Genomic DNA, 23,086 nt, shown 5'->3' on the forward strand with positions numbered 1-23,086 from the left:
TTATTGTCTATAGGTTGTGAACAGCCATGGCTGATACCTCTGCTGCTGCTGTCCCTGGGGACGTGACTGACGCCTAGAGGTCTGCAGCATGTAAAGGCCCAGGGAGCGGAGCATAGCCCTCAAGTCCTTCAGACCGTGCAACTTAGCATCAGTCTGGTCCAAGAACAAGGCTGACCTGTCAAAGGGAGGTTCCTAGATGGACTGTTGGACCTCTTGGGACAGCCTGGAGGATTGGAGCTATGAGTATCTGTGCATGCAGATGGTAGAGGCTATGGCTCTGCATGCTGAATCTGAGGATGCCTGGAGCACTGCTCCAGGTACCCTCTTCCATAATGGTATAAAATCCAGCACCTGGTCCTGGGGCAGAGCATCAGTGAAGCATCTCAGCAATTCCCAAAAGGTTAAGATTATACCTGCCCAGGAGAGCCTGCTGATTGACAATCCTACACTGTAGGCTTGCTGTGGAATAAATTTTTATTGCCCTTGTTTTGTTGGTGTAGACCCCAGCTGCCTTTGCCTATCCATCTAGCTGGCAAAGTCCACCACCAGGGTCCCTTGGCTGGGAAGTAATATTTTTTCCTCAGCTCCTTTACATTTGGCAAACTCCCTCTTCCGTAGCCCCAACAAGGCCTTCACTATTTTGAGTACCCCTTCATGGGTGGGGAGGGCTACCGCTGCTGGGGCAGCCACTGCTAGGACATTAAAATGGCCGTTCGATGCCTCCTTTAGCTCCTCCATCTCCAGTCCCAAGTTGGAGGCCACCCTCTTGAGCAGCTCCTGGTGCACCCTCAAATCATCCAGGGGCGCTGAGTGACCCTGGGAGACTGCTTCATCTGGTGAGGAGGAGGGTTGGAGGGACAGCAGGAGATAGCACCCCTTCCCATCGACAAGCGGTTCCCACAGAAGTCCCTTCCTGTGAGTCCGAATTGTCATCCAAAAGGTGAATGATAGCCCTTCCCCAGTACTGGTGGCACTGACTGCACACCCAAGGACTTGGACTGTAGTCCCAGTCCTACTGGGAAACCCTAGGGGCCCCAAATACAACCATTGAGGTGGCCACTGCCCTTGAGGCCATCTGGGGGCTATCTGTGCCAGGGGCTCTGGCACCTTTTGTTGATGGTAGTTGCTGGGCGAGTCACCCGAGAGGACACTGAGGCACCATCAGAAGACCATGGTGGGGCTGTCTCAGAGGCTCCCATTGTGCAGTACTGAGATGGGGGAAAGTAGTACCGATTCGCAGGTGCTCCATTGCTCCAGAGAGCATCCTCTCAGCAATGCTGACCTCAATGATGCCGATGAGGTCTGATGTCAATGCTGCAACTGGTGCTGGCGTGCAGAATCGTGCTCGCAGGAGCTGGATGCTCCAGAGCAGTGGTTCTTAACCTTTCCAAACTACTGTACCCCTGAAGCCTGAGTCCCATCCCCATGGGGCTGAGGCATGTAACTTAGTTTCATGGCGCCCCTGTGGCTCCAGGCAATTGCCTTTCTTGCCACCCCCAATACCAGCTCCGCACTTGCGACCCCTCTAAACCCCCAGGTTGAGAAACACTGCTCCAGAGCGTCATCTCAGTACTAAGGACTTGCCTCTTGGTGCAGAGGCAGACTTCAGTCGGACTTTGTGGGGGTAAACTCTTTGGTGCCAGAGAGCGGGAACAGCAATGGCGGGTTCCATCTGGGGAGAAGCACCCAGCGGGTGACCACGATTGGTGCCGCCTCCTGGGATGGACTTCTCCCGGAGCCAGCGACCAAGACCAGTGTGTGTGGGGGGGGGGGGGGGGAGTGTGAATCCATTTCCTACCTTGATGCAGGTCAACCTGACAACTGCAACCTGGAATGACTTCCTCGGGGGTGGTGCTGCTCCACCCTAGGTAACTGGCCTGCAAGAAAGCTTCCTCTGCACACCAGAAATCTCCGAGCCATTCAGGGGGTCCCAGTGCAGGCTTCCCCTGTGACACCGGCCCCTTCTCCCTTGGTGGAGGTCAGGGCGGAGGCACAGCCAATAAGGTTCTTGATGCCTGAAAGGCCTCCAGTGTCGATGGCACCAGTAGGTGCAGAGGGACTCCTCCCTTTCCAGGAGTTGGGAGTGGCTCCCTGACCGGAGACACTGGCTCTGGCAAGCCGGTCTCTGTGGTCCAGCCCTGGTGTGGTTTGGTGCTTGACCCCACCTGCTTGGACAGTGCAGGGGAGTGACCATGTTCTGAGTGCTGCTTCTGCTTCTTCTGTGCTGGAGATGCGGCACAGTGCAGAGTCAGGGCCAGTGCCGATGTGCACTCTGTAGCGACACCATGCTCAGTACTGAGATGGAGCGGGTTGGCTCAGAGGCCGGACAAAGCAATGCCTCCATGAGCAAGGCTTTCAAGTGGATTTCTGTCTTTCCGAGTCCTGGGTTTGAAAGCCTGGCAGATCTTGCACTTCTCCTTATGATGGGCTTCCCCCCCAAGCACTTCAGGCAGCTGTTGTGGGGGTCATTTAGCAGGAAAGCCTTCCCGCAAGAGGCACACAGTTTGAAGCTCAGTGACCAGGGCATACCCTGGTCTCAAAGTCCCAGCCAGGACTACCTTAATTAACACAAACGATAAAAGTTCAAAACAATGGGGAATGAAGCCCTTGCGATGCAAATAAAAGGCAGTTCCAGCAACTGTCATGTGCAGAAAGACGGAACCGAGAGGGCATAGTACCGGCAGCACCTCATACCGTGGCATGTGTGCAGGTCTCCAGGGGGCTCCAAAGCCGGCCCTATGGGGCCTGCTAAGGAGAAAAAGTTCTGGTAACCGTGCACGGAGGCATGCACATACCTATAATGGAATGACATGGGCAAGCACTCGTTTCTGCTATTTATACGTGTGTGTAAAAAGGAAGAGTCTCCCTGATTTAGGAATTTCCGATACTTGAAAACAAATTTAACACTGATTAGTTCATAATTTCGTCTGATCGCCTCAGGTTTTTTAACTGGTGAAGCTGAGATGCTTACAGTAAAACTATCAGAATTGGACTTCAATTTTCATAAGCGACTATAGCATAGTGATTAACTGCAGCAACTAAAGCCTGTTTTCTAAACATCTTTAGAGTAAAACTTCCATTTGTCTGGTTTTCCACTGAATATTTCTCATGCTGAACCAAGTTAAACATGCCTTAGTGATGAAAAACTCCTGATTGGCAAGTCTGAAGTGGCTTGGATTTTTTAAATTGAAAAAAAATTGTATCCATTATATCGCTATGTGCACCACAGGTTATTTGAGTTCCATATGCCTCCTATGGATTTTGATTTACAGTTTTACAAGAATGACACAAACAGGCTAGATTGCAAGGAGAACCTTTCACTCCCCCAAGCTATTACCTTTTTCAAAGTCCTGCAATTTATACAACCAAAAGTCGTCTTGAATTTTCCGATTTGATATGTTATGTTTCTTCATCCATCATTGGAAAGTGTAAATATCTTCTCTATTATACACCTGTGTCTGGATCTTGTAATCATTATTTAACTAGTTAACTCTGAAGTCAATGGAACTGTTCATTTCACATGCTGCTAATTTTCTGTGCTATATGAATGAGGGACTAACGCATGATTTAAGGCCATTTTCACTGAGATTAGTGTTATTGCTTGATTTAATCCTGCTGATTAGAAAGATCCAGGAACAGATCATGCTTTTATATTTCTCATTATTTCAAATTATACCTAAGTGGATTTTACGTTGTTGCATGCTCTGTGCAAATAAAAACCCTGTATATTGTCAAAATTTACTTGAAATTTATGCAATACAAAGTGAGGAATTAAATTAAGACAACATGCCAGATTAGGTTCTCCAAGCCAGTTCAGTTGTGCTCAGCCCAGAACCTGAAGGATGAACCAGGGAGAAAAATGGAAGGTGAGTTTTTGCCACCTTTACCCTTCTTCCTCCTGCTTCCAATCCTAGAACCAGGGAGGGGTGATTTTGGCCCTCAGTAACTTTTAGGGCAGCCTCAAGCACTTCCAGGATTGGTCCCACAAGAGAGGAGGTATAACAATGTATCTCTGTGCAACTTGCAATAGCAAAATGCAAGAGAGACTCAAGAGTCCCTTTTGTTAAGTGTTTTTAATTTTCAAAAGAACATGAATGTTCTTTTGATTTCAAGGTTTGTTAAAGGTGGTTCATATTTTCTCATCTATTTCACTCATCCCCTGGGTAATGTAATTACTTGGTTGACAACAATTAGTTCAGGGAGGTCTTCATTCCACTCTGAATGACATTCAGTGTATCACACAAGTTATAAACAAATGTATAAGTAGGTAATTATGTATTACTTAAAGGAGTAAAGTAGTTTTGTTTTTGCAAGGACTAAAGGTCAATCTATTTTACAGATAAGCATTCTAGGCAGTAGGAATTTAAATATCAAAATGTTTAAGCTTACAAAAGCCAGAAAATTCAAAGTGATAGTTGAAATTCTAAACTGTTGAGGATTTTTTCCCCCCTTCCAACTGACTCAAGGACAGTATTAGTCTTAACTTTGACTTTTATGTCTTCAGTTAGGGTTACCTTTCTCAAAATGTTTGAGGGCCAATTCTTGCCCTCACGTACATCCATGCAACTTCATTGACTGGCTTGTCTTCATTTTGCCAATTGCTAAATTTCATGTTTGGGATTGTAAATTTGTGGGTAGTCCCTGCATGCCCCCTCCTTTCCCAGTGTGGCAATATGGGGGCACCCCACCTTCACTTCCCCCAGTGAGGGCAGCAGTAGATGCACATCAACCACCAAGGGCAAGGAGATGCCAACACACACTAATAAGGACAGGGGCAGTTACAATACACAGTTTGTAAGGCACTCAACTCAGGGCCCTGGTTAAGCTCCCACACTTAAAATGCAAACAAAGTCTCTAGCTGGGTTGGTCGCTTAGAGAAGAGGAGATAGAAGCCATGCAGGCTGAAGTGGGCTAATACCTTCTTTTACTCAGATTCCTCTTGCTGTTTATATATCCCAGCTCTAGGAGGGGGCAGGGTCTCCTTAATTATACCCCAGGCTGTCTCTTAAAGGGTAATACAGTCCTTCATAGGGGTCTTCAGGCTACCAAATTCAGCTTGGGGGTAGAGAGTAAAGTTTAAGTTAGGAGCATCTTGGGAAAACATATGACCATTGGTGTGATAGTCACGAGCAGAATTTGGTCCTTCATTCATTTATACCATGTAAGCCCATTATAGCCATCATCTTGGATCTACACTATCAAATGTTACTGTATTTGAATGGTTGCCAAATCATGTTAACTGACAATGCTACACATGGCTCAGGAGGCCAATTACTGATTGCCTTGCTTATACTACAAACAGTTCTATGGAAATCACTGGGACTACTTCTGGAGTGAGTGGATACCCCACACGAGTAAAAGTATTAGAGTGGACCTTAACAGTCAGCATGGGCCAGAAGAAAGTTCAGCTGATAGTAGGCTGAATGCACCAAGACTGATGCTGATAGTCACACACAAGTGAATTGGCCCATTGCTCTGAGCTGACCTATCAAAAGGAATGTTAAGCGTATTATTTCACTTGAGTGTTGATTTAGTTCAAAGCAATTGTGAATGCTATTGTCTTCACTTATCTATAACCTGTTGATTGCTATCAATTACATTATGCATATCCCTGTACTTAAGTAACCCTAGATCAAAAGAGTGTATTAATATTAAGATGAGCATTTACTTGATGTGTAAGCTTCATGAAAACTAGTAAAGGATTGTTATGGGGTATAGCTATTACATTTACACAATGTAAATTGTAATGCAATTACTAGGATATAATCCAGGATTGGAGCCTTGGAAATGTAAATGAAGGTTGAAAACTTCAAAGCAAGGCCCACTGAATTCACAATAGGTGTTCATAGACTCAATCTGCATTCCTCACCCACAGCCAACAGAGGAAGGCCCACATGGCACAGAGCTTGTCAGCTAGCTTTGTGAGAGAAAATATAAAAAGATTCAAGGAAAGATTCTTCATCTCTGAACTATTTGGACATGCATCTGGAATGTCTCCCTGTGAAAGACAGCTCCCTAAAGTTATTTTGGGAAACCTTGTAAAGGCTTTTGGAAAACTAGCAAAATTACTTCATCTGCTATCCCTTTGGATTTACAAAACAGACTCATCTGTTAATGTATTTTACCTATTTTAATCTCTCAACAATATTTTTTAAGCTAATAAATCTTTAATTAGAGAAACTGGCTCGCAGTGTTACCTTTGGTGTGAGATCAAAGGTCAATTGCCTTGGGGGTAAGTGACTGACCCTTTGAGGTTGGGAGTAACTCTACTTAGTATAGCAACCAGCGTCCCGAAGTCCAGTTTGTCTGGGTGGCTAAGTAGACTGGAGAGCCTAAGAGGACTGTTTGTGACTCCATGGGTAAGACTAATAAAGTGATGAAGTCGTTCACATGTTACTGGCTTTGTGAAATCTCATGATAAAAAAAAATAGCATCAGTTCTTGGTGTCTGCCCTCTTTTCTGAAAGTCTGACCTGAGACTAGCACTCACAGTTGTGAGCCATTTCAGACAGTGTGACAAAGACATGGTAACATTTTGTCATGTAGACCAGTTATTCGCTGTAGTGAGGCTGCATGGGTATAACTGAGGGCAGAATGTGGCTCACGTTGAATCTCATGCTCCAATGTTCCAGGGAGCATTATTTCACTAGTCTGTCAGGTGCCTATTTTGGAAGTTCCAACATGTCACCTGATATGAAACATGAAAACTATGATTGGAAAGAGGAACAACTGCAGGGAATTGCCTGCTTCACAACTAGTGAATTATCTAGACTAATTATACAAAGCAGGAAATTTGTCCCTTGCTTTTGACTAAAGCAGAACCTTGTTAATCTGTATTTGTTTTCTGTACCTTTGCTAATCTACACAACTAGTGGCAACTTCTCCCTATATCCAACAAATATTAAATACATAAATTACAGTGATTGTCTGCCATTTCCATTAATTCTTTATTTTTGGAACTAATACTATTCCCATGCTTACTTTTCTATGCAGATACTTAAAACTAAAGTCTCATTGCCAACATTAACAAAGTGCTTGTCATGACTATCTGCCATGGCTTCTCTTCATGTAGTGTAAATTTAAGCCTAGACTGTTAAAGGATATGTTGACAGCAGCAATGCCTACACAATCAGGACCTTACTCACTACCAGATATGTTCTGATGGCAGGATCAGAGATGAAGTCAGTGAGGCATCATGTAGGAGCTAGCAGTGTTACTTACAGGACTGGGGCTCCAATTCTGCAATGGATTTACACACTGGCCCCTTCTGCCTGCATTGAATCCCATTGATTCAATGGGTCTTCTTGTGGGCGTAAAAGTCCACCATTAACTTCAATGGAGCTCTGCATGAGACTCCACTTAGTCAAGGAGCATGCACGTAGACTCATTGCAGGACTAGGGTCCAATTCACAAAATTAAGGCATCTGGAATAGGTTTTCCAGTCAGTGAGGTTCCACACTATTTCAGAAGAAATGCATATTTTGCAGTTCTTGTACTAAGGGTGTGTTTTCATCTCATCCACTTGAGCTATACCTCTGTTTTGCACTCTTGTGCTGCTCGGAGTCTATAAGCTGTGTAAGAGGGAGGTGCGATCTAGCCCTTAACTTGTACAGGAATGCTTTTCTAGAAGCTTGTATTCTGAGAAGTCAGGCCCTCTGCCATATTCCACATAACTCTGGAAGTCTTCTCAAGTTTTAGCAGTTCAAAAGAAGCACACATGCCTGGAGTTACTGTGAAAAATATTATAAGCAGAACTAGTGACCAACATTGCATTTCCATCCATTTGGGCACATTTTTAGCAGTTTGGGTTTAGAGGATTTATTCAGTTAGCATTACCCAAATATAGGATATACACCAACTATTTTCTGCATAACTGATTAAAAGAAATGGAAAACTAATGATATGCTGTTTCCATATCTCCCAAAGATGAAGTCTCATATTGTATTAGGAGTTTGAAGGACACATTCTGCCTTTTCATAGATAGGCTATAATTGTCTAGAGTTTATAGCCTGAGAGAGAGAGAGATAGAGAGAGAGAGAGAGAGAGAGAGAGAGAGAGAGAGAGGAGTGCAAAAAAAAAATGAAAACAACGTTACATAAAGTAACAGACAGAATAAATTGTGGTAAGCACAAAGCAAAAACCCACTCCCTGGAGACTCAAAGGAGAAGTCCCAGACAGCAATTTATTAAGAGAACTAAATCTAGTAATTGAATGGCAGGAAACACAAATAACCTTCTGTGAGATGTTTTAAACCTGGAACAGATGTTTTAGTAACATTACTACAAGCCTCCAAGCTTAATGAGTCTCATTCTCTTTATGTAGGTGCCCATCATCTTACTGGTGTATGCTAAATCGACCAAGGAAAAGCACTGTAAACATGGATCTAGACCAAATGTTCTACTGGCATTCTGAATCAGGAGTTCAAGGCATTGTAGTGATGAGAACCCTGACTCATGCTTTTCCATCTTACTTTTGTCTCTGCTCTTGCTGATTCCGCTCATGCTTTTTAACTTTGTCTCATAATGAATACAACCTAAATTATAGGTAACAAGAGCTATTGATTGTATATGAAAAAAGATTAAGCTACCATAGCTATACATTTCCATAGATGAGAGTAGCCTATATTATCCAATATGAGCTCTTCATTTTGCATACTTAATATCCCAGAGCAGCCATTTGGCTCAAATTTACACCACTAGTGGTAAAGGACCTTATGGGATTCTGCCAGTGCAGACCTGCTCCATTGTGCCACCTCCATCCTCCAGGCAAACTTCACAGCTTATCTTTGGTCTGGAAATAAAACTGGAATCTGGTTTGTGGAACTGCACGTTTTCCAGTTCCCTCATAACCAATGTGCTTCCATAACCTCAGATCTCATGATCAAATCTGTCTTTTCCAATTTGATGTGTAAATAGAAAAAAGTTAAAAAGGCACAAGGGTTACCACTTGCAGGCTAGAGCTATACATCTTGGATTGCCAAATTAAGATATTAGGCAAATAATTACATGATAGGTTAAAGCTGCCAGGATCATTGAAAAGACATTTCTTTAAATATTTTGCTCTTCATGTGATGTGGTAATGTATGACAAGCTCAGATCAATCTATGTTGTGCGAGTAGGCGATGCTGTCGAATCCTGTTTTACAATTTGCACCACCACATTATGATCAGAGAACACTAAAAAAATACTGAAAACAGAATCAGTAACAAAATAATGCATTATCTCCAGCAAAGGGAGTAAGTGGAAATAAAAAATAAAAATGTCTTCAGTTAAGTCCTCTAGACATTTAACTGATGAGACTTTCAGTGGTAAAAAGTCCTTTAATAAAACATGGCACCTAATTGGGAAGAAGGGCAGTGTCAGTTTAAAGATAAGCCTGAACTACATCACTGGATGACCCCTTTCCCTCATCTTTCCATTTTCATACTGTATATATTACTGAGCACCTGGACGTTTCCCTATGCACTCTGAAGATGCCAGAGGTTCAGGCTAACCTGTAGAACAAACCAAATCATAATCCCAAGAGATCCACTGAAGTCAATGAATTTTTACATTGATTTTACTGGCAGTTGGCTCAAGCCCCAACCCAGACCACCTATGAATCTAGACATCTTTGATACATCTTCGCTTCAAATACAGAACCGACCTGGACCTGAATGAACTTGCTGCTAACATGATCATATTTTCTGTACCACAGAAGTGATTTGCCATGGAGAAATTTCTTTTAAAAAACCTCCAAGTAAATACAAGCTGGGCTAGTGACTGCACGGAGCAGAGCACTCTTGGGAATCAATTCTTTATTGATCTGAGCTGAAGTGCATGATGTTTTGGTTCACTCGGTTCCAGTCAATGTGCTGAAGCTTTTGGAACAATGATTTTTCTTATTGCTATATCTGTGCTTTAAGCTTAACTGCGCTCTAAAACATAAAATCTACCTATTAATGAGAGACTGGCAACAATACATCGATACCCATATTTGGAATAGAAAAAAAGCTGACCTAGCACTTTTATAACAGTGGCTCCAAATTTTACTGCAAGTGAAATACAGACACTACAGTTTTACCAGCAATGCATTCTGAAATGCAAACTTGAGACGCTAACTTTTAGTGTTTCACTCAGGTCAATATAGGAAAATATTGAACTAAAAGACCTGCTACAGAGCCAGCCCAATAGTCTGAAGGGACTCTGACTTTTGTTTAAGCTTTGTCTCTTGCTCTTGGATCGGACAGTGGAGAGAAGTACAGCAAAGGTAGCATATTTAGTTCAAGAATGGGGGGGGGGGGGGGAAGTTTCCCCCTTCAGTCTGGAACAGCCCCAGTCAGCTGACTCAAGAGAAGCACCAATTATAGAAAGGAAAGGAAACAAAACAAGCAATCCCAAGTATACTGCAGGCTTCCCTTCCTTCAGGGAGCTTCTGACAAGCTGCAGTCTGGCTTAGTGTCCTCAGGTGAGCCAATACATTAGCCAGTACATTAGGCACAGAATACACCATATTAATGGATATCATGCACATAGTATTAACATAAGTGTTAAAGTTATATGCAAACCAAATGAATTCTGCTCACCACAGTTCTGTTCACCCATGGCAAGTATCCCATGCAAAGTGGACATCAGCTTTGGCATTAGAAAATAGAAAGACTGTCAAGGCCCAGGAACATAGTGCATTCTAGCACAGGTTGGATGTACCTTTATGCCCAACTGGTTTGGAATGTAGTACCCAAAACAAAGTTAAGGAACTGCTACAAACTAGTGGGTTGGATTTTTAGTGACATGTACAAAATGGTGCTATTCTAATGCTACCAGCTGAAGTGTGTATATCTGAAGAACACCTTTTTAAAGGTGAACATGCTATAAGATAATATGTACCCCGGAAGGAGAGTACATACATTTCCTTATTGTATTGTCTGTTCAAAATGTTCAAGACCAAACAACTGAACAAACTGTGTGACACACCTGGTTACAGTCCAGACCACTGTCATCCCTGCCCTGCAACCTTGTGTGCCTTACAAGGCCGTGTGATGTAGCTCCCACCTGGGCTACTCAAACAACCTTCTAGCCTGCAAGACACCTCGGCTCTCACCAGCCTTGGTTATACTGCAGAGTGACCCCCAACACACCTCCAGTCTCGGATAGTCTGAGAAATGTATGTCCTATGTTGCCCAGCCCACTCCTGGACAGTATGAATGTTTTAAGTTATTCCTTTAGGGAATACTATGCCAACATATTATCTCAGTTATTCAGACACTTCAATTTAAACATGGTTTTAGATTAAAAAAATCTTTATAGTTGAGTAATGAGGCATAAAACAAGTTCATTAAAATAGTAAAAATCAGAAATGGTAACAAGAAACTAGAGTCAAGTTAGGCATTAATAAATCTCTTAGTTCTATTAGATTCATGCAAAATTTCTCAACATGCTCCTGCAGATTGCCAGCCAAACTCAGGTCAAGACCTCTCCCCCAGCATCCGCTTCCTTGATCTCTTCAGGTCAGCGCCTATCTTAGTCAATGGGAGAAGGAGAAGGGGTGCCTTGGGGTGGGTCTCCCTCCTTTTCTATAGTTTTTCCAAGAGGGACTGAAACATTTCCAGCTGGGCACTAGAAGATGAGCTATTTATGTGAAATGATGCTGGTTTTCTCACCTCTGAACTTCCTTTGCCTTCCCTTCCTGCTTGAAGCCTGTTTACTGCTTAAATGCAAAATTAAGTAGAGCACATTCTTTTGTTTAAGACAGACCTGTTCACTAACATCTATTTGGGCAGAGCTGTGGAACATATATCATACAGGGGTATCTAAACTTCACGTACAATGTTGCCACATGTTTTATCAGGACAATACTGACCAGCAAATTATGAATTTTCAAATGATGCCTTACGAGGCATCCTTTGTACAAAGATTACAAGAGTGTAGAGTGTGAACACAGGGGTGTATTCTGTCACAGTGTGTAGTCAGACTGGCTACTCCTTTTGATCAATATATCAGAGAATCCCGAGGCAGTCACTGGGGATCCAGGCCACCTTCTTCAGAGACAGCCCAAGCCCCCTATAACTGCAAAAGTAGCAAAGGAAATAACACGCTAATGGTTGGAAGAAGGGGCCTACTGCCTGCTTCAAGGAGCCACAGAAGTCCACCAAACAGATCTGCACCCTCAGTAGTTCAGAGCAGACACTCAAAGTTTGGGCCATGGAGGCTCAAAATGATCACGCTCATGCAAGTAGTCAGTCTTCCACTCTTCTCTCTAGAGAGAGAGAGAGAGAGAGAGAGAGAGAGAGAGAGAGAGAGAGAGAGAGAGAGAGAGAGAGAGAGGATAAGAGGTTGGTTCTCCCAGTACTGTTCTCCACTGAGCTGGGTCTTTCCCTTTTTAAAGCCCTTCCTCCAGGACTGACATGCCTTGCAGGTGTGGAAGGTCTGCTTGAGCCCATAGCTGCTCTTTAAACAACTTCCTGTTCAATGTGTCTATGCTTTCACAGGCCACTTACCTAAACTAAACTCAAGCCTACTTATTATTTAATAAAGACTAATTCCTGGACTTGTTAATATCCAAAGAGACAGCTTTTGGTTCCTTTTAAATATAAAGGGTAACTCAAAGATTTGACACCCATTACCTATAATAGCCACTCCATTCCTACGCACAGTAGTCTCCAAGGAAAGATTCAAACTACACAATCTGCAGCAATGGTCCATGCAAAGAAACAGACAAGAGGACATAAAAATGCAATCATTTGGAATATACAGTAGTCAAAGGACAAACCAAACAAAGAAGAAGTCAGTCTAGAATCAAGATACAGACCAGTAACAATCATCCCTTGTTTATGAAGGCTCGAAACAGGTTTGCCAATACAGAACAAAAAGACAATGATGACAATACTCAAATGTTTATACTGAAACCATCATTCCCTCAAATGAGTCAGTAAGGATTGAGCCTTAGAACCTGTTTAGCCTGATTGGTTCCAGATCTACTAGTTCTCTCCCCTCTGCAACTCCAAAGCTACCATTAGCGTTAATATGGACGGAGTGCCTGTTGAGCTATTCTCGGATATGCAGGAGGTGCAAACATCATGCAGAGGACTCACATCAGTTCCACTGCCTAACACATACTCATAATGAGGTTTGTAGGGCAGATTTTCCCTTAAGTATAGATTTAAGTTTAAAAATTGCCAGGATATTTACACTCAGTTCTTCAAATGTATTTAGGCTCCTAACTTGTTAATTTGGGTGGAAATCAGAAGCCCAAATACCTTTGAAGATCTGGATCTATGTGAGAAATGGACCAGGGAAGATAATTCGTTAAATGATTGATCCTGCAAGTACTGCATGTATGACCATTACCAGAAACTGGTCCAATCAAACATCTACCAACCATAATACCTATATCCCCAAGTAGTATTTAGTTTCCCAATTTCCACTGAAGTAAAAAAAATGCCTAGATATCTGAAGATATGGGCTTTGGTGCTTCTAGAATATATTTGATTTAAGTAGCTTCTACTCAAGGTTATACAGGGCAGTGCTTATAGAATCCACCATTTAAAGTGGTTATTTTCCCTGGTCCATTTCACACAAATAAGTCCTGTCATGAGTTAAATAGTTTTTTATATATCAAACTTTGTTAAATTTACTGTTAAACTAGAGGCACAAGAGAAGTAGCATACATCTTTCTATTTTTCCTGACAGAAATTCTATGGTGGCAGGCAATGCTGGCCAGCCTTTTTACTGACAGTCTAAGTCTGACTGCTGGCAACACTGACTTGAAGATCAAAGAATCTAATGGTGGAGAAAGATAAATGCAGAGACTGATAAGGTTGTCAAAAGACTTGGAAATCCAAAGCATGATTTTGAACAAGAATCAAGAGTGTGATAAGTTGGGGTTTTTTTTAAAATCCTTTAGATGGCACAAGCACAGGTTTTCCAGTTGAACATGTTTTGTAGTAATGAGAGTCAGTGGGAGGCTATTGACTTCATTAGGCTTTGGATTAGGGCCAAGTTGTACCTGACTTTTATATAGGGGTGCAGAAGGGAATAAGGACCCTTCCTTGACATTTGCATGGGCCATGTAAGGGCCAGACAGAATAGCCTCCCTCATGCTAGTCTCCACTATTGTGGAGAATCTCAATGATTCCATCACAGAGTTAGTCTCTGATTGCTCCATTGTGGAGCAGAGAATTGCCTTCTGGTGAAAGGACACAGAACTCAACCCAAAATATGACTCCGTGACACACTGCACCCCACATACACCCTTATGGTGTGATTGTGTCATTTGTGTTCACCCTCATAGTGAAATGGTGTATTGTATAATGCAAAGTGTGTCATGTAAGGCATTTTTGGAATGCTCATGACATGCTGAACATGGTTATACTAGTATGTTTCTTGCAATGTCATGTGTGGTTATTAAGCTCTGCTATGTAATATTCCCAAAATGTGTCTCATGTTTTAAAGGTCAATCTAGGCAAACACTAAAAGCAGCAGTAGTTCAGGCCTCACTAAGGCATGCATAAAACAATCCAGCTCTTCCAGGAACAATGGACTAACCGAAGCATCTGATAAGGTGATGATCCTGGACTCCTGACAGAGAGAAAACAAGGCAGGAATAATGTTGGTCACCTGACCCCGAGGGGGGGCGTGCACGCGAGGCCCCGGAGGTCATGGAGACATTTGAAATAGTGAGGGGGGAGGAGGACATTTTGCTCCCAGGAGCTCTCTTGCAATCCATCTACAAGATACCATCAAGACCGTCCACAGGGGGAGGGCCTGGTTGGAGGATGACCAACCAGCCTGTGAGCACCATCTAAAGCCTGTAAAGCCCACTCAAGTACTAAGTTTAGAATGCAATTTGCTTTTATTTCTTCCTGATAAAGTCTGAGCTATATTCCTCTGATTTATAGTCACTTAAATCTTTCTGTATTTAAAACTTATTTGTTTTATCTGAAGCACTGCCTGTGGTTTGTATGTGTGTAGAGACTTCATTTAGAGTGACAGAGCTGGTGCATATCAATTTCTTTGATAAACTGACAGACATACATGAGCTTGCAAAGTACAAGTGGGCAGCACTCAACTCAGACAGCAGTTCCTAGAGTTGCATCTGGGACTGGGAATATTGTATAATCCCAGGAGTGGCCAGCTAGAGGCACTCACTGATTCGGGGGCAGGAGGCCAACTTGCTTGCTGGTGGCTGTGTGAGAGCTATCCAGGAGTGGGTATTCACACAGCAAAACTGAAGTGAGATGCGTTCCAGGGGTGGGGATTGGGGTGACAGTGATATACCTGTCCAGATTGCAGAGGGGAACATCATACCTCCCACCGTCCATTGAGATTAGGGCAAGTCATGCGAAGCCCATGTGCTACCTAACCAACTGGCCCACACCAGTCCTCCTACCCCAGTTCCCTGGAAGCACAGTTCCATTGGAGCCACATTACTAGAAACTGCTCCTGGCCATACCTGCCCCAAGAAACCCTAGAGATAGTGGGGAGAGGAAGGTGGTCTTTGGAAATCATAGCCCTGGAAAGAAGCCCAAAGAGTCTCCAAGAAGGCCATTCCATGTTTTGTTTTGTGTTTTAAAAAAGTGACTATTGCACTTATTGGCAAATTCCTAAGGTAATTGGGTCGGGGCTGGACAGAGTGGTTAGGGAACAAGAACCTGGTGTGTGTCTCCTTATCTAAACTTATTTGCTATAAATGTAGTTTCAAAAATTGTATTTATGAACTATTCTGTCTCCCCCTCCCTCAGGGGGACTGGATTATGCCACTCAAGAGGAAATGTAACTGGATTCAGTAACCTGTGTTCTGGGACTTAAGGGTTCAGTCACTGCTGCACCCTCACCGCATTTGAGTATCAGCTTTCATCCAGCCTAGCACCTGCTTTCATCATTCACTTGCCCCATAGCCAGGCCTGGATTTCCAAATAGGTATAGTAGGCGTGTGCCTAGAGGCACTGGTGTTCCAGGGGCACCTAAACAGCAGCGGATCACCACACTGGCCAATGGGTGCCCCACCCCTGCTCCTCTTCTTCCCTGAGGCCCCGCCTCTGACCAGGCTGGAAGCTGGAGCCCACTGGTGAGCATACTCCCCCCTCCTGGAGCTGGTCACCCCAGCCATTCTCTCCCCTGCCCCCACCACATAGAAGACACAAAGGTCAGCTGTAGGCAGGGAGGCACTGAAGATGCTGTGCATAGGGGCACATAAGGTGTAAATCCAGCCTTACCCATGGCCCTTCTCACTCGCCAAGATTCAGGGTACTCACTCCATGACTCAGCCCTCCAGACAGATCACTACATAGTTCTCCCCTTCCAAGGTAGCCCAATCCCTTTGGACCAACTGGCCATACACTGCCCCAGGCAGTCTTCTGTAACTTCTAGTCTGTGCCACTTGCCTCAGGCCTGCTAAGGGAATCCAGGCCTGCCTACTACTCTGGGTTCCAGCCTGGAGATCTCAGCAGCCAAGGTGTACACAGTCTCCACCCTCACTGCTCTTTCCCTGGGCTGCCTCCTAACCTGTGGAAGGCAGAGTTTCTTCCCTGCAGTTCCTCTGGGTAAACCCCTTCTGTCATGGACAGGATGCCAGTGCTTTGCTCCCTCCAAGGAACAGAGGTGAGTAGGAGCAAAACCAAGAGCAACTGCAGACTCTCTCCCTGCAGCCCCTTTGTGCTGCAAACTTCCTGGCTTTACAGGAAGCTGGGTTTCATCAGCAATTTAGTAGTTTACAAATCCAGCCTATTCACCCTGAGGTTAACTGGCCCTATCTGAGCCACTTTAACCCCTTTAGGGCTGTGTGAGGGAACACCTCATCACAGTGACATCTACATACCAATAGAAAGGAGCAGTGAGACAATGACCATTTTCAGGAGTAAAATGGGTGTTTTGAGCTGTCCATTTCAAAGATCTAGACAATCTAGACAAAGATCTAGACAAGTGTTGTTCTCTGAATGTACTACTTTTGCAGATGCCCCCTGAAAGAGTGTATGTCCTGCCATTTGGTAAAGGAACTCACTACAAAGCAATCAAACTGTTGGGTGAGGGCGTATGGGGAAGTGTGCATGCCCCTCTTTGCCAACAGAGCAGAGCCAAGCTTGTTTAGAGAAGAAGTTATTTCTTTACCACCACCTAATTCTCATATAGCACTGTTCAATAATCTCAAATGCTTTACAAAAGGAAGTCATTTTATAGATGGGGAATCAAGTGACATGACTTGCCCATGGTCACCCAGTAGCAGAGTCAAGAATATAACCATGTCTGAGTCCCAGTCCAGTGCACAACCTACTAGATTTTCCTCATTCACAATATTAGCTTCACAGATTTCTCCTATTAGAGGCTAGTTACTCAGAAGAAGGGCTGAAGAGTACTACCAATTGAAAAGTGACTGAATCACCATTTTCCTGACTAGAAGCCATATTCAGATATTCCACACACAAGCCCACCAACCGCAAGGTTAAGAGGAATAGCCAATAGTGTGCCCTTTAACCTATGAGAGGAGAACCAGTGACCACGGTAAAATCTCATACTACTTCCCTAGTTTGAGACACTGCTAAACCTTTTTTTGATTAAATTGTCAAGTTTTTTGATAGTTTGCATGTATAATCACAGCTGTCATAACTTTGCCACCTAGCACATGACAGCTGCTGACCAAAAATTCTTTAAAAAGCCTTAAAATGCATAGCAGATTAGATACCAGTAGAGAAAGATACCTATTCCAGCACAAAAAGCCCTTGTAAAACCACCAGGGCTTTTTGAATGATCAATTCAGATTACAGGGAGTACCAAAATGAGACCATTAATGAATCACATCACAGCTACATTATAATCTGGATCTCCCTCTATGAAACACTAATGGAATTGCACTTCTCTGGGATAGTTCAAATTGCAAGATTGGGCGGGGGGGGGGAGGAGGGGGGGGGGGAAGGGGGATGCACAAGTTATTCTCAGCTGGAGGGCATAGAGAGATTTAAAAAAAAAAAAAAAAAAAAAAAAAAAAAAAGTCTCACCACAGTTAGGCCGTCCTGAAGGCCTTCCTCTTGATAAATCTCACTTTGATTATGATGGAAAGGAGTTAAAGTCCTCTAGTCCCCAAAAGAGAATGCATCCCAAGCACAGTTTCCTATAACTCAGATAGGAAAGAGTACCAATTAATTCCACTATGGACCTTGCTATGAAAGTTATCCAAAAAGGTACTCCGATACCATGGTGATAGACAGCAATTAAAACTTTAGGATAGACAAACGTGATCTGAAGCCAATAAAAGTAATTTAGAACTAAAGAGATAGAGACAGACATGCCTTTATCCAGAATTCAATTCTGGAATCCTCTGTTTAGTCACGGAACAAGATATAGCCTAGCCAACAGTAGTTCAAGTGTGTCTATCATCCCACTAACATACTGCATTAGGGGACAGCAATTTAGTCTCTATACCCATTTAAAACTTGGTCTCTATGATGGCCCGAAAAGGATGTCAGTTTGTTTGTTACAGGGTCCCTGTCCACTAAGTAACAGACGAGGACCAAAAATCTCACTTCTTATAGGCCACTAAAAACAGGCATGAGGTGGTAACTTCTGTCAGTAGCAGTCTGATGTTGTTCAGATCAGTGATATAGACAAGAAAGGCTACTTAGTCCCTTACAAGTCTGCTTAGCCACCTAGACCTTTCAGACATTATTTTTGTTTAATATTAACTACCACCATTTTATAATTAGAATAAAGAATTTGACTAAAAAAGTTGTTTCTTCAGAAAATTTAAATTTGTAAAGAATATGTAAGACAAGGTTCCAATAGTCTTGTGACCTCACCATTAATACAGCCTTATCTCTGGAGCACCCCCTGGCCATCAAGCCCAGCACTGCCTCAGTTTCCTCTACTGGGCTTTCAATAAGCCAGATAAAATATACACATGTATTGAACAGTGCCCCTTCAGGGCATTAGTTTATTTAACTCAAAGGCAGTGCCTTTAACACACAGGCCTCCACCCCAGCATCTCTAGGTGGATGAGGAAAGGGCTGAGTGAACCTTAGTCTTTCAACCCCACTTACATCCAAATCTTTTGCCAGCAAGGTCTTCTAGAGCCAAAGCCTCTTAGCCCATGAGGGGAGGCTTTCCCCAACTATCAAGCTCCCTGCTAAAGGTCAAACCACAACAAGCCTTCCTCAGAACAGCACATAATTCCACTAAACACAAACTTCTGCTGTTACCTGATGAAGGCCTTCTACAGGGAGTAGGTTCCACTGAGACTTAGCAGCCATTAATCCTCCCTTTGAGAGGATCTCTCACCTAACAGTACTCTGCCTTAGCTTCCTTTCCAGGTGAACTGCCTTACCAGGTTCCCCTCAAAAAAGCCCTCCCCTTTAGTACTTTACCTTACTGTGTTCTAGAGCCTGTTCCTCTTCCCAGAAGCCTCTGTTCTCCACCTTCTCCCAATTCAGAGACTCTTCTTTTTATCATGCCTGAGTGCTTCCCTGCCCAATTAACTGCCTCCTAGTTACTTAGTAAGTTAATTAGTCCCAGGTGAACCTGAGTAGTCTTGTTCCCCCTTGTGGGGTCTGTCAGAGATAGGCTGAGCTCCTGGTCCCTGAAGAGAGCCAGCTATTCTCTGACAGTCCTATTGTAAATGAAAGGGTCCGTGGTAAGCAATGAAAAGAATACACATCTAGGCCTTTGTAAGTGCTTTGAACACTATGAATTATCCACTGTGTCTTAATTTCAAGTCATTACCAACAATTGGAGTGGACTGTTTCATGCCTTCCATCCTGCTAAGAAATATCTCCAGGAATCACTCTCATGAATCAAGCATACCTGTATAAGGTAGGGTGGTTGAGTGGATAAGGCTCTAGGGGAGGAATCAAAAGGCTTGGGTTGTAGTTCTGTCTCTGCTATTGACGTGCTTTCTGACCTTGAGCAAGTCCTTCACTTCTCCCTCTGTAAAGTGGTGATAATGAGACCTTCCTTTGTAAAGCACTTTGGGGTCTGTGGATGAAAAGCACTACTTAAGAGTATCACTACTATCCTTTGTATGACCTTTAAATATTAGTAACAATGCTTCCACATTTGAATAGGTCTGCACCATAGATGTGGCATCTCAGCAAATTTTTAAACAGTTTATAGGCAAGTAATTAAATGTTTTTGCTTTATGTGTGCAAAGTAAATAGCTTCTTTTTATAGGGTTCCCACAGGACACACTTTATGAGGGCCAATTTAACATTTGTATAGGATTAGTAGTAAACCTATAAATTATGGAAGGATTGAAAGAGCATTTTGGAACACAACTTTCACTTTTGCTCTTCAAATGCCTGATCCAAAGCTTACTGAAGTCAATAGAAGTCTTTCTACCGACTTCAGTGGTCTTCGGATATGGCTCAAAATGCTTGAAATAAGAACCTCTCTACAAATATCAGGACCCTTTCTTGATTGAAACTTTGATTACTAATTTATTTTAATAATACATTTCATCTGTTCTTTTCTAGTTTATATAAAGCTAGAAACAGAACATTAAAAAAGCTGCATGTGTTTCTTGGCAACAGCATATCTGACTTGTCAGTGTAATATGCATTTTCCTAGGTTCCATGATTGAGCTTACCAGGAAGGCAGTGTGTAACTAATTCACTTGATTTGTGCGCAACAGTGGCATAGAGGCTGCAAGATAATGAATAACAACATTACAGTACATTTAAAAATAACAGCACTTTAAGATTTTCAACAGTAGAATGCAAAGAACTTTTAGTTTCCACAGATATAATTCAGAGCTGCATCAAGATCTTCAGATGAGATTTACACATGAATGAACCAGACTTCCCCAGCTTGTAAGATAGCTTTCATCCATTAAATTCTGGGAAACTTTAGGAACAAGCAACTATTATCTGTATTTCCTTCTCTTGCATCCTTGAATGAGCCACACAATCTTCAAACTGCTGGAAGCACCAGAGTTCAAATCACTGTTAAACCCCATAAGCTAATGCTAAGAACATGAAAACTCCATCATGACTAGGGTTTTGGGTTAAAACTTATCAGTCCCGATGAAACACAAATGCAATAAGTTTTTGAAAACAGATTTTCAAAAATGTACACTTCAATTAATTAGCTTTCGGGTAATTTTTGTTCAGAAAATGGTTTTTGTTCTGGCAGGGTCTACTGCTCTCAGTAGTAGCTCATTCCCAGAAGTACAAGGCTTTGGAGGAAGCCAATTCTTCAGGTACCCTGAAGGCATAAGAGGCAAAAGCTTTCCCAGGTTGCCCCACCAATGTACCTTGATGGAGATGAGTCCCATTTCAAGGTGACAGAGGATAGTTCATGCTACATGCCAACTCAGTCCTTAGACTTTCTACTGAGACAGCCAACGCAGAGTCCATTTGTGCCAAATGGAATGGTGGCCCTAGTGATATGGCCCACTTGGAACTGTACTGAGACCACTAGTTCATTTGGCTTGGGAGATCTGGCACCAGATCACAACTCCATATGAGAAAGTCCTATAGACTGTAATAGGAATTAAGCCAAACAGTTTATGTAAAAATTAATAAGCTGTCACAGTTCAAAGCAACTGCACCTATATTTTCCCTCCATGGTCCAGCCAGGGCACCCACCTTAGGCTCCTAGCTCCCAGCTGTCAGCTCCCTTGGGCAGAGACTCCCCATCTCTCTCCCTCCTGTCCAGGTTTTCTCCAGGCTGCACAGTTCCCTGCCTACCCTGTGAGTTCCCCAACATGCCAGATTGCTTAAACAAGCTAGTGTTTGTGCTTTAATTTCTCCTCAGAGGCTATGAACATTTGTAATTGCCCCCAGTTATAAGTTACCACTCAGCTCTTTCTAAGCAAGCACATTTATTCTTAAGGTGAAAGCATTACAGAAAAACATATGAAAAATAATAAAACACACCTGCTGATCAGCTTACCAGAGATCACAACTGCTCCAACAAGGGCTCTGGTAGGTGGCCAGTCCTTCAAATCAGACATGGGTTTTTCTGTGATTACAAGTTCATAACCACTTTATCTCAGAACAAGAACAATGAATAGTTCATTCTTTCTGTTACACAGCTTGGACTTTTGATCTTGTACTCATGTAACTGGTGATCAGCTGACAAAGGTCTTTTCCTCAGGTCATAACTTCAAAAGGCTGGGATTTTGCATAACTAAAGGGGGTATATCTGCATTCACTTCCCCCTACAGATTTCCTGGGAAACCCACTTTATCCGCAAAGTTCATTCTTATATGGCACATTGTTTCAAATAATCTTTTGAAGTTCATAACACTTCCTAGGGTTTAGTTTGGTCACATCTCCCCCCTACAAAATTTACATACAATTCCACAATAATACATACATTTTGCATTTTTAATACAGTGAATTCCAAATTTACTTAAACTTAATTCCAAAGATTTTCAAAGATATTGAATGAAATTGCCATCAGGTTCTATAGAAAATTACCTAAAAGCTCTTTAAAACTTAACTAAGAACAATCTCTTTTTATATTATAGGTTATCATTTGTTTTTAAATTCTACATGACCTTTCCATAAGGCATTAGCTTGTAATAACTGACTGCTTGGATTTGTCTGAATGAGTAATATGATGGACTATGTGTCCCATTACCAAATTACAGCTCTATTTTTGTTCCTTTTGGGGTGCTAAAGACAGAGACCAAGAGAAAAGAAAGTCTCTCCTGAGTTTAATTAACTTTCCTAATGCTCAGAAATTTACAAACTACCATATATAACCAATAATACGAGTTCTCTTGCTAAGCTCGTTTTTGAACTCACAAAACTGTAATTTTTACTGCACCTGTTCCTAAATAGTAAGCACGTTGCTTTATATATATTTGACTTAAAATGTATTATTGTTATTTTATAAATATCATCTCTGGAGATTCACCAGGCCACAACAGAGCTTTCAAACAAGAGACCATATTCTCAATGCTACTAACATAAAAAGCTAATAGATAATTTAGTATAAAGTGTTCCATTGTTATAGTACACTTTCAAATTCATGGCTTTAAACTAAAACTACTAGATAGTATATTTATTTCATAAGGCACAGTGTGCCAGATACTGATTTGTGATATGGCTTCATGGTCGTCTTGCAATTGTAGACATAAATATCATTGAGCTCTCATAAGATTTCTCTCTAGCTTTT

The 23,086-nt window shown here is 42.5% G+C and overlaps 1 long non-coding RNA gene across 2 annotated transcripts in view; it reads right to left on the reverse strand.

The window, feature by feature from the left end:
- LOC137155614 (uncharacterized) overlaps positions 1-19,386 on the reverse strand; it is a 93,138-nt gene extending 73,752 nt beyond the window's left edge. The window contains exon 1 of one of the 2 annotated variants that reach the window (XR_010920575.1): positions 19,330-19,386. This is a non-coding gene — a long non-coding RNA (uncharacterized lncRNA). Of the gene's footprint in view, positions 1-19,164; positions 19,276-19,329 lie in introns of those variants that run through there. The other variant, XR_010920577.1, reaches the window with a different exon arrangement.
- Between the last annotated feature and the right edge of the window lie 3,700 nt (positions 19,387-23,086).

This window comes from Emydura macquarii, unplaced genomic scaffold (assembly GCF_026122565.2).
Source record: "Emydura macquarii macquarii isolate MOO-44397 ecotype Brisbane River unplaced genomic scaffold, CSIRO-AGI_Emac_v2 contig_1363, whole genome shotgun sequence".
NCBI classification, from domain to species: Eukaryota; Metazoa; Chordata; order Testudines; family Chelidae; genus Emydura; species Emydura macquarii.